Source organism: Piliocolobus tephrosceles, chromosome 5, assembly GCF_002776525.5.
Source record: "Piliocolobus tephrosceles isolate RC106 chromosome 5, ASM277652v3, whole genome shotgun sequence".
Classification (NCBI taxonomy): Eukaryota; Metazoa; Chordata; class Mammalia; order Primates; family Cercopithecidae; genus Piliocolobus; species Piliocolobus tephrosceles.
Genome location: NC_045438.1, coordinates 145,786,403 through 145,802,646, shown reverse-complemented (window position 1 = coordinate 145,802,646; position 16,244 = coordinate 145,786,403). Strand labels below are relative to the sequence as shown.

Sequence of the window (16,244 nt, the reverse complement as noted above, 5' to 3'; positions counted from 1 at the left end):
TACTCATAATCTCTGAGTAGTTATTGTATTAGGCCGTTACTGCATTTCTACAAAGAAACACCTGAGACTGGATAATTTATGAAGAAAATAGGCTTAATCGGCTCATGGTTCTGCAGGCTGTGCAGGAAGTATAGTGACATCTGTTTCTGGGGAGGCTTCAGGAAGCTTCCAATCATGGCAGAAGGCAAAGGGGGAGCAGGTTCTCATGTGGCAAAAGCAGGAATGAGAGAGAGAGAGAGAACAAGGTGCCACAGTTTTAAACAGCCAGATCTCATGAGAAGTCACTCACTATGGCAAAGACAGCATCAAGGGGATGATGCTTAAGCATTCATGAGAAATCCACCCCTATGATCCAATTACCTACCACCAGGCCCCACCTCCAATACTGGGGATTACAATTCAACATGAGATTTGTGTGGGGACACATATTCAAACTATATCAGTTATGAATGGGTGACGTGCCAGAAGACTGGTGTCTACATGGTAAGGATGCAATCATCAGGAGGTTACAGGTTGGTAATCGTCTGCTTGACTCCTGACAAATTCTAGAATGGATTACTCGATTTTTAGTGTTAATAGTCACAAGAAGGAGTTAACAAAAACACATTAATAGGAATTCATTTCATTTATATTTTCATTTTTCAGGGAACAAAAGTTTAGAGAAAGCTAACAAATTGGAATACGAACAAAATGAAATAAATATTTCAGTTTTGAAATAATAGAGCCAAATCAACATGTTGAAATATACAGGGCCAAATGTAAAATCTTATGCTTAGGTTTAAAAGAATCAAATCAACTACACCAGTTGGAAGATATTGAGGATCCAGCATTATAACAGTTAAAAGTTCTAGGCTATTTAGTTAATTGTAAGTTTCAAGAGGACATCTCAAATTGTAACCTAGTATAGACATGTATCACCTCAAACAAGAAAGATAACATCTGTAGCTCTCCTGGCAAAAGTCCCATTTTAAGGATTGAGTGGTCTTTTTTTGTACTGTATTTTAAGGGGGCAAAAACTAAAACAAAGGAAACTCTCAGTATATGGAAATCATGTAAAATGATTAGAAGTTGAAGGAGCCAATTATAATGTTTAGGTCAAAAGGGATGTATTATGTCTTTGAGTATTTGAAGACATAATACGGGATTGGGCTTCTAATTATCTTTAGCTCTAGAAACTGAAATTACTACAATGAGGTTGTAGGAGAGAAAAAATATCACTTGCTCTACCCATCCTAGGTTCATGGCTGAGATCCCTATAATAATAGTAATTTATATATATTATATATATTGATATGATAGGGTAAAGAGTATGGTTTAATAGTAACATATTGGGAGAAGCTTGGAGAGGCCCATGCATTCAGATTCTTCTGTGTCATCCATTCATCTTCAGAGATCAGATATCAGACTATGGTCCTTTGCTCGGGATATAGGGAAGACATCTCTCACACAAAGGTCTTATGAACTCCTTCAGGGCAAGAGCAGAAAATCCTTCCTAGGTTTTATGACCCAGATCAGGGAAGAAGGATAGGAGGTCAGAGAGTCCATCTGCTTCTGCCATTTTTCAGGATGTCACGGTGCCACATTTTAGCATAGTGTATCCTGAACTCCATTATGGTATAGCTAAACACAACATTAAAATAACTTTAAAAAAATAGATCTTCTAATGAAATTAATCAGCTGCCTGATGAGAAATATGGTTCTCAATAGCAATCCTCAAATACAAACTAAGTGACACCTTGTTAGGGATATTGAAAAGGAAGTGCCAACGTCAGGTAGGAGTTTGAAATACATCTGTTTTTCCTAAATTCTAAACTGTGAATATCCCTTTTAATTAAAAAAAAAAAAAAAAGCAAAAACAAAAAAATGGGCATAGTAGCTCACGCCTGTAATCCCAGCACTTGGGGAGTTCGAAACCAGCCTGGCCAACATGGTGATACCCCATCTCTACTAAAAATGCAAAAATTAACTGAGTGTGGTGGCAACCATCTGTAATCCCAGCTACTCGGGAGGCTGAGGAAGGAGAATTGCTTGAACCCAGGAGATGGAGGTTGCAGCGAGCCGAAATTGTGCTATTGCACTCCAGCCTGGGCAACAGAAGCAAGACTCCGTCTTAAAAACAAACAAACAAACACCACCCAAGTCTCTGTATACGACTACTTCTAGTATCCATTACATAAGAAAATATATAGAGCAATAGTAAAAAAAAATTTATTTGGGTGCAGAACTATTATCATATAAATATGTATTGAAATGACTCAAATGTATCTTTATACTTTTACGAAAATAGAATTCTCAAGACATATTTATTCCTCAGAAAATATCTGCCATTTCTTTGAATTCACGACTCTCTGAAATAATTTTGTATTCTCAAATGTTCCCAGGGTCCACAATGAAAACTGAACAAGATAATAAATTTCTGATTCACTAAGCCTGCATAGGGCCTGAGAATCTGCATTTGAACAGGCTCCAAGGTGGCTGATGCTGGAGATCTGCTTCATATTTTGAGTGGCCATCAAGTATCTTCCAGGTTTAAAGTCTGTTTTGTTGTGTCTCATTTTTATCCAAATCTAAAGATGATACTGTTTCCATTGATAATTTATAGCCTAGTGCATCCTGGCCTACTCCGAATCCTGACTATACCATTTACTAAAGCTCTGTGATGTTGAAAACATCCCCTAAAATTTCTGGTTGCTTCATGAGATGGATATACAAGAATTAAATGAAATAATGTATATACTGTGCTGAGAGTAATACCTGACATACAACATTCATTCAAAAGTTATGGCTATTGATAATTTCAATGGCAACGTATATAAAGGTGGTGATGAGAAATTAAATGGAATGAGAATACAGACATTTTCTCCCACAAAGCAATGTGTTTCCTGAGAAATTGCACATTAAAAATAATACAGTTTAGGGAAAGAGACCACTCCAATTAACCCTTGTAATGAAAGCACTAAAAAACAAACAACAAAAAAGATGATTATGATGTTATGATGACGCATACCTGGAGAGTTAATTTAGATGGCCCAGGCAGACAGCTCAGCATTGTTAAAAGCTGCCTCAGTGGATATTTAAAATCAGCAAAAGTGAATACAGTCAAAATATTCACAATCCTTTAATTAGAGCAGCATTGGTGGATGTGGAGAGGTCTGCAATAGTAAGGCTTCCCTTAAGATGGGCAAAAGAGTGAGCAACATGAGATACCTGGAGTTCCGAGCCCTACAGTGCTGGCCTGGGCTCTTACATTCCTTCCAACATAATTGAAGAGACAGCTGAACGGAAGCTTTGTGTTTCCTCCTGAAGATGGTAATTCTACTCTTGCTATTTTGCACCTCTCCTTGCCTCGGAGTGAGGAGGCCAGGAATCAAAATCAAATATAAACCCACCTGACTCCTGCCTTTCACCAACATCATTCCCCATGACATTGTCATACTAATTACTAATTTTAGTTTCCAACACTTGCACTGCAGCAGAACAGAATGTCCTGGGTTTTGTAGTCTATGTCTTATCTGGAAGGCACTGAGAAGGAATATTTCCTCTAACCTTCTTGGATTCTCTGATATCCAGATGAATAGAAGACAGTCTAGGTTATGGTGGTGGAGAAAACCTTTGCAAACTCTTGAGGAATAAAAGCAAAGGGGCAAAATAGCCAGAAGCAGAAGGTGTTGGTTAAATATCTCCCTCACATCCTCCATCTTATGGCGCTCTCCTCATAGGGGAAGACTGAACTCAGTTATGAAGCATTTTCTCCTAGTTTAAACCTATTCCTAAGTCACCTCTCCTCATCCCACGGTACAACTTCTGTAGACGATAGCAACGTTAACTGGGCAAGCAAGCATCTTCAAAGAGAGCTGAGAGGATCAGGTGCAACTTTTTGGTTGGCAACCTCATTCCTTTGGGAAGAAGTGGATAAAAAAATTCAAAGAGAGGCTGCAGTTCTTGGCCTGGTATCTGGGCTAACTGTAAGCTTTACAGCTTTGCCTTGATGTGTGTTTAAGCAGCAGCAGCCTGCAGTCTGGCACAAGGAGGATTTTTCCTCCTCTTGTTTTATTATAAATAGTTTTCAAAAGCTCCTGTGGAACACAGACTGTGGCTTTGATCCAGCCAATTTCTTCAGTACTGACATTCCCATGGAAAACCCCAGCTCGGACCACTTCAGCCACTTTTAAAATTCTCATTTAAATTCAGATTCCCCCTAATCTTAACAGGCAAGAGGTAGATGAAGAGAAAGAAAGCGAGATGCCTCTCATGTGTCCACACAGCCCTCAGATCAAACAGATGCATCTAGGCAGCAGGCAGAGTGTAGAGATCCCAGAAGAAAATAGCAAAATACTTGATGTGGGCCTTGTACCTCCCAGACCAGGGCTTCTGACTGACACTCGGTTCACATCAAGTTGCAATGTATTTATGAAAGCTCCCTTTAAGATCTCTGAATGTTTTATGCCATATTTTTGGTTAAAATAGAAATAAAAAGCTTGATGTGGTGTGCAGTGTTTACAGAAAGAAGCATCATTTGCTTGGGTTCATTTTATGGGCATTCCTAAAAGTATACTGGTAGATTTTGCTTTTTCCACCTCTATTCCCACAGCCTCCTCCAAGTTTACAATCTAAGATCATCCCTTGTTCTTGGTAATTTGAGGAATCTTACCAACCTAAAAGATGTAGGGAGATATTTGGAATTTATATGAACTGACAGAAGATTCATACTTTCTCAAGGATGTTGTGCAGGAAACATACGATCCCTTTTCTGCCTTTCCTCTCTTGCCCCAAGGAAGAAGGTCTGATCTCCCATTTGCCTTCTTTGGTATACAACTTGGTTACTTCTGGTTTTACATTGAACCCTCCACCACCCACCCCAGCCCCTAACACACCCCACTCTGAATTTGGTAATTTTTGATCACTCTGTATCTGCAGTAGAAGATTTCTTAGCTAACCACTTGAGTAGAGTGACCTTGACTTATTCTGTGAACTCAGTGGACTCAGCTCCAGAATTTCCTCTAGTCTAGGCTCACTGGTCTTTCCACCATGGCTGGGACTGACTTTCATCTACCTTCTAGCTACTTCCTGCTTTGCTTTTGGAGAAAGAATATGGGATAGACTTTCTCAGTCAAAAATCCAATTTCTTCAAAGTTGACAAAGCACAAACTAACAATAAGTAGATTTTATCACTGATCTTTGAGATACATCAGGGACACATTATGGTTTTCTAAGTTGCAGCTCATTTCATCCAAAAGTCATAACTAAGAAAATATATATCATCCAGTGATCTGGGAAAGGATGATTCTACAACCTATTTTTTTCTGAAATTATTCTTTCCTTTCTGCTTCCATTCCCTCTGCCTTAGATAAGGACCTTATTCTTAATTACTAATAGCCTCTTAATTATTCCCTTTACTGTCATTAGAAAATGATGTCAAAAATGTCACAATAGGAGACTGATAAGGCCTCTCTTGCTCCACTGTTTAAAATATTTCACTGCCTATCCAGCACTTACATCAGTGTTTCCTAAGGGACAGGGAACCAGAGAGAAACTTCAACAAGTTAATAAATGGCAAAATATGATTTAGAAAACTTGGGTAGTGAAATCCCCTCCTGGAGGCTTCAAATGCATTCATTTGGAGCAGTAATGGCCTGAATAAACTAGTTCAATCCAGAATTCTCTTAATGTATTTAATCATGGAATTTCTTTTTCAAGTTTTGCCTATTCAATATCTATAGTACTAGTTTCCACAGAGACGCTTTGGGTAACGCTTTCTAGAATAAAAGTCAAGCTGCTTAACTGATAGCACGGGGCACATTGCGACGGGTTATTTTCAGTCTCCTTATTAGCCTGGCTTTCCACCCCTTGATGCCTTTCTCTATTATCTTCTACCTGAACAAGGCACACACCACAGTTTGTTGTCCTCTGTGCCTTTGCAGTTGCCCATTCCTTTGCCTAGAGTCATTTTCCTCCCGTTGCTTGCCTGGTAAACTGTTTTCCCCCATCTTTTCAAACCCAGAAGAGATGCCTCTCCCCAAGGAGGAGTCTTCACTGACTCTTGTCGAATAAAGGGAATCACTCCCTTCATCATTCTACACTATGCTTTGTTCACCTCATTTGCATTTTGGTTGCACTCATCATACTGGTTTGAAATTGTGTTTGTGGGTCTAATGGGTTTCAAAATTTATGAGAGATTTCATGGAAGGAATCTGTGTAATGAGTCTTGGGTTATGCATAGAACAAGGTAGGAGGTTAAATCCTGTTTGTAGAACAGGCAAATGGTCACATTTCATATGGTAGCAACATCATCTGGATTCTGAACTTCTGTTGGTGAAGATATCTTAGGTTAGATAACACACATACATCAAGAAAAAGGCAAAAATGTTATCATAGGAAAATGAGATGTATGAGGTATGTGTATGTATATACATATAAATATATATTGACACATATCTGTATCTACCTCTATACATAATACATATATAGTTTCAGTGTATAAAAAGGACACACAAATGCACACACACACAAGCTTATGCTTATTCCCTCACAAAAATAATTTTCCCCAGCCACGAGACGCTGCTATTTAATTAAGGATTATTAGGAAATACAGGAAGAGAAAGTTTACCAAGGGCCCTGAAACACATAGGTGGTTATAGAAATAAAACTTTGGTATTTTTATTCTTTACACATAACCTTTGCTTCTATAGTCTCATCCAAACAACAGACCTGCAGCATCCTACACAGACTTCTATTTATCTACTTGGGCTGAGCTGACCCCACTGGAAATCGAACATTGCTGCAGATATTGATCCAGGCACACGGATACTGGCAAGGCTCCCTTTGTGTGAAATTTACAGAAGGGCCTGCTAGAGAGGAGGGAATTCTAAGTACAGAAGCAGTCACGAGTCTGCTGCTTCCCTCATAGGTCTGATAGAAAGAAATCTGCGATCACTTCTATCTGGGCAAGGGACTAGCACCACTGTGGTGTCTCACCGTGTATTGTGCTGAGCATGGCTTGGCTGGCCTGTTCACCCCTCTCATTCCTCTAGCTCCTCCATCTTGCTCTGACTCTTAATGTAATGTGACCAGTTAGTCATGACCTTCACATGCTGCACTGGTGCCCTGTTCTCCCTCTGCTCTGTCTCTCTGGCCTTAAGCTGCAGTGAACTCACTAAGCACGAGACTCCCCTTTAAAACATCTAACTGAAAGGAGTGTTGTTTGCTTTCTGGCCCTCAAACACCAAGGCACTGTTGTGCTCCTTAAAATTGTAAATTATGTCTGTTTAAGAAAATGTCAGCGTTTTTTAAAACAGAATAACAGTGCTGGAAAAGACTTGGCTGTGCAATTTGTTACCAAAGTTTCATGCAAGAAAAATGATGCATTCATCATTATGAGCACAGTCAAGGGTTCTAATGACTTGGGCACAATGCCTCTTCAGTTCTTTTAAGGAAAATGATGAACTTTTTTCTTTCTCCTCCACAAGTTATCCGAGTAATGTAAAAGCTCATAAACTAAGATTCAGGGAGACACTGTCAATGAGGCACTATACTTAACAACAATTAAAATGTAAGGCACATCTTGTATAATTAAATTGATTTTTTTTTCTGCCAGAAACAAGACCTTTTCGGGTAATGATTGCTTTGGTTGTCTAAAATTGTATGTATTGGGGCAGCGGTGGAGGAGATCTGTTGTTACATTTATACATCACTTCATGTATCTTTAAAATCCAATTCCTAAATAGGCCAATAGGATGATTTTTGAGTATGGAAGGGTAAATAGTAGCTATGGATGATCAGTACAATCGACGTTGTCACTGCACTTGGAAACATATCATTTAGCTACTTAGAATTTCAGTTCTGCAAGTGGACTCACAGGTTTAGAAAGGCAAGGGTGAAAGTGTCAGCAAATGGGGCCAGGCCTCTGATTTTGATGGGTTCTCTGGGAACCAAAGTTGGGACCTGGGGAAAGGTCATAACTTATCCACGAATTCTCCAGCGTCACACAAGCATGACGTTGTCACACTTTTTGTGTGTCTGAAATACGTTAAGGTCTGTAAATAAAATGCTTCACTTTTTATATTAAAAATTCCCTTTTAAGGATAAGTGTAACACCACACCCTCAAAAACCACAGTGTCTTTTTGACCCCTGGGTAATTGTATTAAACTGGAATATTTACCTGAATTTTCCTTACTTGGCCTCCATTCATGTTAAGCAGCTGTTGGAATGAATACAAAGGGACTTGCCTGACTTTCTAGTAATAACCTTCATTTTTTTTTCCTGGTGGTTCGAACACATTATTTAGTGGATTGAGTTTTACCTTTTCCTGCAGTGGGAGTAGCTGCTTTTCTGTTAAATATTACTGGGTTTTATTAAGAGATATTAAGAGAAACCTTTGCCATATGGCAATTTCAAAGAAAGAAGGAAGAAAAAAAGAGAGCTATGTTTGCTTTTATTTTTACCTGATGTTTGAAAAGATAGACATAACCCAGAGGAGAGTAGGCCGGGGTTTTTTGTCAGTGGGTGGAACGTATTTGCTGTGAAATGTGATGGAATGTTTACTGAGCTATTTTCTTCAAAAATCAAAATGTTCCTGCTCTCATATCCAGTTTACACAGCAGTAGCCTTTTAAAAAATGTTGCCTCCGTGATGGGCAGGCAGGCTTCGTATTGCTCTCTTTGGAGGTAATGGCCCAAGGTTGTGCCTGGCTACACTCACACTATCGGGCAAAAGCACAGACAGATACGCTCCATTTCCAAGCATGTGGGAGCTGAGTTCCATCTCTTTCTGGTATTTACTAAAGACATATCTAATGGATGGGAGGAAATCTAATCCTGACAGAATATTTTCTTGCTGTCTAGGTTAACATGTGTGTTTCTATGCCTGACTCTCAACCTTGGGCCTGTACCTTTGCAATCACATGGCCCTGGATGAATGAGGAAGGGTGGCATGTAAATAGAAACTGGACCAGCGAGACCACCAAGGAATGGTGAGCACTCAAGCAAGGTCCTCATTCTCTTTGAGTCTCCGGATTCTGTTAAATGAAAGCAAATTAAGACAGTTATTTATTTGTAATAATTCTATGCATACAGAAAGAGATGGAATTTAATATAATAAAATCATAACAGTGGTGATGTTAATGGAGTGGGATTTTAGGAGAATCTGGTCTTCCATGTCTCTGGATTTTCTGTAATTTTCCCTAAACACACACGTGCATACATACACACAAGTGACAACAGCAACATTAAAAGGCTTTTGGGCAGGTCTTCACAATGAATAATTCATATTATTTACCTTCATATGCACCAATAGTCTTCAGTCAAAAACTAAAATACATACAAAGTATATATACTCTATCATACTCCTTCATGGATTGTTTTGAAATTAAATGATTGAGTAAAAGTGCTTAATATTATAGCTTATTTTATAAGTATTGTTATTTTGGAAATTATATTACCATTATTATATTGCTATCCTAAGAATCTAGTTTATCACAAACATACATATATACATATATAATTTTTACATATTTATCATGTATCTCTACGGATATATATCTCTATGTATATATATCTATGTGTATGTGTATATAGATAGATAGATAGATAGATAGATAGATAGATCCAGTAATTTGAACATTATTTGGGGTATTACATTTTTATTCATTTGGTGAAGGAATGTTAGTTAAAACTTTATTTTGGAAATGTGAAGATGAACTGTTTTGGAGGCTAGTTTTAAAAATTAAAAACAGTGTTTTTTTAAACAACAACAACAAAAGACCAGATCTTTATGTTGTCTTAGTTACTACTGTAGTTTTAAAACTTCTGTGTTTTCCAATTCTGCAATTTTCTGTCTTTTCTCTCTTTGAAATTCACTTTAGATGTCTGAGTGCTTTTTTAAATTATTTTTTTATTTTTTTGACAGAATCTTGCTCTGTTGCCCAGGTTGGAGTGCAGTGGTACAATCTTGGCTCCCTGCAACCTCCGCCTATTGGCTTCAAGTGATTCTCCTGCCTCAGCCTCCTGACTTTTTTTTTTCCCCAGTGGATCCTGCATTAGAAAACCACCAACTTATTGTAACTTTTAGTTAATTATAAAAAGATAACTTTGTCACTGTTCTATCTTATAAAACAATGAAACCAAGTATAAAGTATTATAAGTAAATTGCTTTTCTGGGATTTCTCTTTTCAGAATTGACTGTGGCTCCATCGTTTGTTGTAATTAATTAAGCCATGTTCATTTGGACTTTTGATCAAATTAGCTAAATATATTTATTTTATTCTATATTTGACCTAAAGTTTGTTAGTAATAGCATCATCTAGATTTTAGAGATAGTAATAAAAACTGTTAAAAATACTAAGTGGGAAAGTGCACCGTTGTAGCTTATCAGTGTTAGAGCTTGAAAATACCTAAAAAACTGAACGCAGACAGAAAGAAAAACCAAGAGCGCCAAATCCAGAGGGTTGCATACAAGCAGTATAAATTACCAGAAAAAACACTGGGTCAAGCTGAGGGAGCATGAATTCCTATGCCTGCTTTGGAATTCCCATGTGGATTTAGGTGAGCTGCCCCTAAGCCTCAGTGGCCTTGATTCTTAAATAGAAGGGCCAAAACAGTTCTGTAGGAAGTACCAATAAAAGGGAGTGTATGTCCTGTGCACATTTAATTTTTGAACTATAGAAGCTCTATTTTTGTATGTTTTATATATTCCTGTCTTGTGTACAGTTCAGTTTGGAGTGAGGTAAGTGTTCTGTTTAAAAACTATTAATGTATACATATTTCTCTTTAATCACTGAGACAGGCTTGCCTCCTCTAATACATGATTTAGGATAATCATCGTGTAGAGAAATCCTCATATCTGGAACAATGTGGAGAATAAGTGTATGAATAGTGAAAATGATCCATTTAATCAAATATGTATTGGTATCTACTACATGATAGAAAACTGAGGTCATAAAACAGCAAATCTTAAAAGGAAGTTCTAGATTGGAATTAGGAAACCTAGAATTCAGTTGGGTCTAACCACACGAGCCTTGTCACCTCAACAAGTCCAATTTCTAGAGTTAGCTTATTATCTGATTTTCTGAACATACACCTTGTCAAATGTTGCTTTGGTTTCTAAGTGCCCACCTAGCCATTCCCTCTTATAGCACCCCAAATATACTAAAACTTCCTTCTTTTTTTTTTTTCTGAGCCAGAGTCTCACTTTCTTGCCCAGGCTGGAATGCAGTGGCATGATTAGGACTCACTGTCACCTTGAATCCTGGGCTCAAGCGATCCTCCCACCTTGGCCTCCCAAAGTGCTGGATTTTCAGGTGTGCGCCACTAAGCCCAGCCTCAGACTTACTTCTGATAATGTAACTCTGACTATACTAATTCGATTTAATTACTCTATGATTTTTAGACTTTAGTTTTCTAAAAACTCCTTTCTAGCAAACTTTTTACTCCTAACTTGTGTTTGTTGTGTCTATCATTAAAGTATTATTGCTTTACTCCTAACCTGGGAAGCTCTCAGCTCCTCTAAAACACAACTTTGGGGCCGGGCACAGTGGCTCACGCCTGTAATCCCAGCACTTTGGGAGGCCGAGGTGGGAGGATCACGATGTCAGGAGATCAAGACCATCCTGGCTAACACGGTGAAACCCCGTCTCCACGAAAAATACAAGAAAATTTAGCCGGGCGTGGTGGCGGGCGTCTGTAGTCCCAGCTACTCGGGAGGCTGAGGTAGGGGAATGGCGTAAACCCGGGAGGCGGAGCTTGCAGTGAGCCGAGATCGCGCCACTGCACTCCAGCCTGGGTGACAGAGCGAGACTATGTCTCAAAAAAATAAAAAACAAAAAACAAAAACAAAAAACACCACAACTTTGGGAAGGAAATGCTTGCATCCACTTGCATCTACTTTTCCATGAATTACTTGAACAAGTATTCGTCCATGGCAGGAGGGATTCAGCATGGCGGGATGGATTTGCAGAGTGTCTGTTAATAACTGTGATGAAGGGACGAAGAGGGAAAAAGAGACTGACAAGTAATGATCACAAAAAAAGAAAAAAGAAATTTCCGAGTAGAGATACAACACGTTTCCCGACCTTCACAGAGGAATTTAAGTTTATGTCATTATAAAGCTCTGAAGCTATTTCAATGATTATGATGGATAAAATGGAGCTCTTAAATGATCATACAGGTATGTAGCAGTTTGTACTTAACGTTAACGGAGTATTATAGAGTATTATAAAAGTTAAAACCTGAGGTCATCTTTGCTAGATGATTTCTATGTCAATGAAAACTCAGATGTATAAACCAAAAAGATTGCATCATCCTTCTCAAATTCTTATATTTATAAAAACTTGTGCTAAAATTTCTTTATCGCCAAGGTTTCTATCCTAATAAAAGAAGAATAACTCACACTAGAAAGATACCTATGCCAGTCAGTGGGCAGGAATACACTATGCAATTTCAGGTCTCTAAGACGACAAATCAAAATAAATTACTCCAATTAAGGCAGACAATTGCACGAGGACCTGACCTGGCCAGTGGTCCTATCCACTCCCTTTTCGGTAGGTTTTTGTTTGTTCATTCTAAATATAAGTGACCAGTTCTTACAAGTTTATGTTCAAATAAGGGTTCAGAAGTAAATAAATGCATCTATTCATTCAGTCAAGTAAAGTAATCCAATTTTCCTAGTGTGTGCACATGTGTTAGTGGTTTCCTAATATATATATATTTCTTTTTTAGAAATACATGTGCTGTGGCTTCAAGGGTGGAAAATTTTACACACTTATATAAGTGAGGAGGTTTATTTGTAACCCTTTTGCATGTATTTTGGAGAAAATCTCTTTAGGAAAATAAATATTGCTTTAGCACCTAGAAATACATATAAAATACTGTGTTTACATCTCTCTCTTCCAGACCCTCCAAACAGTAGTATCAGGTCATTGGTTCTTTTGGTGCCTCGTTTTGGCACTGTGTTTATTCTAAAACATATTCTAGAAAACACCAAGTAGGTATGCCAGTTATGACCTTCCAAATACATTCCACTTCTCAGCATGCTAGAATATATTTAAAACAGATTATATTTTCCTTCTGTGTTTCAGTTTTCACAGTTAATAAGACAGGCATTTCCATGGCTGACTTGCTGTTTTCATGGATAGCAAATATTCTGATTAGTATTCCAGATGCCAAGTTTACCAATTTTTATTCAGAATAGAAAATGCCGTAGAAATTAAAGGTTTTGCCTCTTACTGTTTAAAGTTAAAACATCAAAATAATAATATATAGCTAATATTCACGATTGTTCTGGTAACTGGTGTTTCTAATGAAATATCCCTTGAACCAGTGTGTCTTGAAAAATACTCATGTGATGTAGAAGCTGCTGAGTTCAAAAAATACCTCCTAGCACTAATCTTATATTTAAAACTGTTAAATAAAATCTTACTTTGGATCCAAGAGATGACAAGGAGATTTGGAACAATGACTCTCCTGTTGTTTCAGTCCTTATGACCTAAACTTCTTTGCCATCCTATCATATACAACTAACCTTTTAATACCCTCTCCAAGTGGGAAATAGTTGAAGGTAATGTTGTGTATGTTTTTCCAATTATTCTTGGGAAACTAACATGATGAGTTGAAGGTAATGTTGCTGGTAAGTTTTTCCAATTATTCTTGGGAAACTAACATGATGAATTGAGTTTCGGTGCAAGATCTACCATAACTTCCTAACCTCTTTTTTTCACAGGGAAAATAGACCCAGTGTTTCAAAAAAGAAAAGGATGCTTGGGCATTTTTTTCCCCTCATTTTGATTCATCATATGTTTTATGATGTTATGATATTAAACATGGTGTTGTAATAAATAGGATCAATAAAAGTCAATAAGTGATTGGATGGGAAGTGGAGGAAAATGTAGATGTTATGTGGCAGTGAGGATGGAAATAGATATGTCCAAGAGGGATAATAATGCAACTTGTGGGTCACATGAATTTGTCATAATTTCCAAAGATCAGCCAAAAACTATAAAAATGATCCTTTTGAATTTTAAATATTGTATTCTTCATAAAATGTGGGATAATTTCACTGTTACATGGGCTGACAGGTTTATTTATTAAGCCTAAAAGTTTTATTCTTAATTAGTTTAATGATAACATTTTGGGTTGAATGCACTCTAAACTTTATTTTGAAAGCACCTGCAACTAGAGGAATAACCTGAAATTACATAGATAATATAATGGGTGTGTAAATTGAGCTATTTTTCAGATCTGATGAATTTTTCTTGCTCTATTGAGAATTTTCCAGAAAGAAATATGTTTCAGTCAGTCTGTCACACAATATAGTTAGTACCATGTTCCTGTCTTATACTTAAGGTCAGTTTGATAGAGGATGTGAGAATGCATAGCTGATTGGCCAGCTCTACTGCCACCTAGTTAATGCTTCACAATGGGTGCTGGGTTTAGCAATCTTCCTGGGTATCGTTCTGCCTGGATCCTTATCTCAGGCAGGTTTATAGTTGGAAGACTCTCTAAAACTTCTTGAGAATTATTTATTCTTGACCTCTGGTGGCTATAATTTCAGTTTAAATCCAGAGCAAATAATCAGCATGATGCTATCTTCTTTCTCTAGAAGTTTAATAAATTGAAGAGAAAGTAAATTGCCATTAGCAAGGAAATTCACAGTTTTTTTTTAAAAAAATGCATGTCTGTTAGGATCCAGTGGCCCAATATGCCTTCAAAAAGTAAGAACTCTCTTCTTAAAGGCAGAAGCAGGTTCATGACCTAAGAATCTGCCTTCTTATACTACATTAAAGAGAAGAAAGAAAAGAAGGAAGGAAAAAGGAAAGAATTTTATCAGGCCAAGAATTTCCTTCTTCTCTCCTTCCTTCTATTTAATGTAGTATAAGAAGACAGATTCTTAGGAAAGACAAAAAGAAAAACTGAAAGAAGGAAGAAAAGAATGAAGACAAAAGGAAGAAATAAAGAGAGAGTAATTAAGAATAAGCTACTTTTTGAAAGTTATCAAATAAGTTAATTATAAAAGCAAAATAAATGTCCAGATGTAGTCACATTTACATAAATTAGCATTAAGTTCTTTGTCAGTCATTTGTTAGTTGTCATTCATTCGTTCTTCCAGGCTTGTGCTAAGAGCTGGAAGAATTATAGAAGAGACTCTTACTGTATAAGGCAATGGTTTAAAACCATGGGAGAAACCCTACCCTTGAATACTTGACTGTCAGCAAAGTGACCTCCACAAAGTGCCATCCAGTTTCCATTCCCCTTCCAGCTTCTTTGATGTTTCCAGGAACTGTTAGAGTATGCCTTCTGCATTTAATATTTATAAATTGGTTAAATGTCTCAGACTTTGGTCTAAGCCATATAACATAGGGCAAAGAATGAAAGAGGTTAGTCAGATCAGAGAGAAAAGCAAAGAGAGAAAGGGTCTCAACAGAGCTGTAGTTATTTTCTGTAACCAACTGGCCCTCGAAAACAACTGACATCCTTAGTCAGATGCTAAGCATGTGATGTGGAATGGCCATGGCTGGCACCCTTCACAGAGGATCGTGCGTCTCCACTGTGCAGGTGTTTCTGCTCCTGGAGGCCTGCCAACCAGCAACCTGATTCTCTGAAGGGATCACACACAGTTGCTTCTTAGTTAAAACGGGACACTTAAGCAAACACAGGATCCACTGTTGTTAAATTTAGTTGCTCTTGTTACCTTTCATTCTCTGGTTGTAAATGAGAGAAGCAGATGCTGGCAATGCAGGCTTTACAATTCTTGTTTTTCTACTCATTTAAATTGGCACCCACAGCTTCTACACAGAGACTACACAGCTCTGAAATGACGCATGAAATGGAAAAAAATGGGAACAATTGTTGCCCTGAATGCCCAGGTCATAGAAATTACAGACGCAGATTCACACAACAAATGGTGCTATGTCTCCATTTAGTTTTAGCAAAGATTTAAGCTGACTATAGTTGGTTGTACCAATAAGCAGAGAATTGAGTCAAAAGAGAATAGGGACTTAGGTCTGTCCACTTCTTTGACTTGACACCATCTCATATGAATCATCTGAAGTCCTGCCCTTTCTTCCTACACCGTCTACCAGTTTGTGCTTCCCTATCACATTTCTTCCTGATTTTTGCTTTCCTTTTTTGCTATGGGCCCTCTCCAAATATTCAACACTTTATTTTCATGCACTCTTCTATTTTATTTTTGCTCAAAAGTCCCTTACCCAGGGTACCTTCTCAGGAAGCATATTAAAGGGAGGCAGAATAAGAAT

The 16,244-nt window shown here is 37.7% G+C and overlaps 1 long non-coding RNA gene across 1 annotated transcript in view; it reads right to left on the bottom strand.

Moving 5' to 3' along the window:
• LOC111541042 overlaps window positions 1-15,383 on the bottom strand; it is a 64,872-nt gene extending 49,489 nt beyond the window's left edge. Inside the window, exon 1 of the long non-coding RNA XR_002731155.1 lies at window positions 15,180-15,383. This is a non-coding gene — a long non-coding RNA (uncharacterized LOC111541042). The remainder of the gene's footprint in view (window positions 1-15,179) is intronic.
• Between the last annotated feature and the right edge of the window lie 861 nt (window positions 15,384-16,244).